Genomic DNA, 1,778 nt, shown 5'->3' on the forward strand with positions numbered 1-1,778 from the left:
AGGATAAGGATGTATCAGCGAGAGTAGAGTGATGTATCCGAAAGGAAATTTTTGAAACTTTTTAAATTGTAAGAAATTTTAGATATTATGATGAAATAAGATGTGTATTTAGATAATTTTTCCATATAAAAATGATAATATCCATTACAAAAAACCACTTAATAATACTATTAATTAAGAAGTTATTTGAATAATAATGACTTTGTTGATAATTTATTAGATAAGGATAAAAAAAATCAAACATGATACAATTCTTGATTATTAAAATAATTATTTACTTGAACCAAGGTTAAAAATGCTAGAAAATCACTTATTGTTACTTAGGAAAAAGGCAATTGTTGAGCACACGACGTGGGTTGAAGTCCAATATGGATATGCATCATCAATTAGAAAAAGAAAAACTCAAGCAAATTTGTTTTGAGAGAATTCCCTTAATTAATTATTATTTTTTATATCTTTCGTATTTCAATCCGGTTGATCGCCTACATGCTACGATTTTTGGAAAGTTCATTGCGTATAACAATACAATTATGTTATATACGATGCTTAAAACTATAAGATACGTACATACTTTACATACGAAATTTCTCGATTACGATTTATTTAATTGACAAGTCCAATCAATTTATAGCCTTTAAGAAATTAATAAAATCTTAATAAAGTTGATCATTATGAGTGTTGTGATTCATTTGATTGATAAATATAATCAATTCACAATTTTTAAAGCTTTTTATTTAAAATCGTGTTAGGTCTAATTTCTAGTACTTCGTATGAATTATTGAATATAGATCATAGCTGCATAATTACTATATAAGCGTAGTGATCAGTTAAGCCTTTGATTACCTAATATATTTTTTTAATTTACCTCATTCTCTCTTAAATTCACACACATAGAAGAGGTCAAATTTTAATTATTATGAAAATTATTGAATGAATCTATTCTATTTTAAATTAAATGTATTTAAATTTATTTACAATATTTATAAATGATAAGTTTATGAAATAGTAAGAGTTCATTTAGAACTCTTCTATCTATGGATTTCTATTTTTAAGCTAATGAAAAAAAATCTAGTGTATTTTCAAATTCAAATATTTTTAATTTTTCAATTAATTTTTTTATTACAATATTTATTAACTTTGCCTTAAAATTGCCAAGTGGCTTTTTATTAACTTGTCACTTGATTTAACCACATTGCAAATTACTCCACTTTATTATTATTATTATTATATATATATATATATATATATATATATTAGAGTTGTTAAAATGGGCTGGTCCAGCCCAATTCAATTCAATCTTGAAGGGCTAGCGAGATAGATGGGTTAGGATGGCTGACCCTTTTAACTCAATTAAAGGGCCTATAAAATAACAGTTCAATCAGCCCTAAGCGGGCTACGAGTTCAAACAAGTTGACCCTTTAATCAAAAAATGAACAATTAGAAAAACTATCGGAATTCTCAACCACCAATTCTTATATGAATATGGGTTGTGTTGTATAGATAAAAATTCGTTCTTAGAGCAATTTGATAGAACGTGAGTCATTAAATTCTGATATCATAGGTTAAAATTTTATGAATCTTGATTTTTTTCCTTCTTGCATTGTCTCATAATGTAGGGGTTGAGGTTGAATAAGACAATCGAATTTCTGTCTGTGACCCATGATCCATAGCTTAGTTATATAATTTCTCACTAAATTTCCTTTTATACTACACAATACGTATAGATTTAACTACTCAGATAAGAGAAGCCTAGTCTACCTGGACACTGAGCAACTGTG

Source organism: Solanum dulcamara, chromosome 6 (assembly GCF_947179165.1).
Source record: "Solanum dulcamara chromosome 6, daSolDulc1.2, whole genome shotgun sequence".
Taxonomy (NCBI): domain Eukaryota; kingdom Viridiplantae; phylum Streptophyta; class Magnoliopsida; order Solanales; family Solanaceae; genus Solanum; species Solanum dulcamara.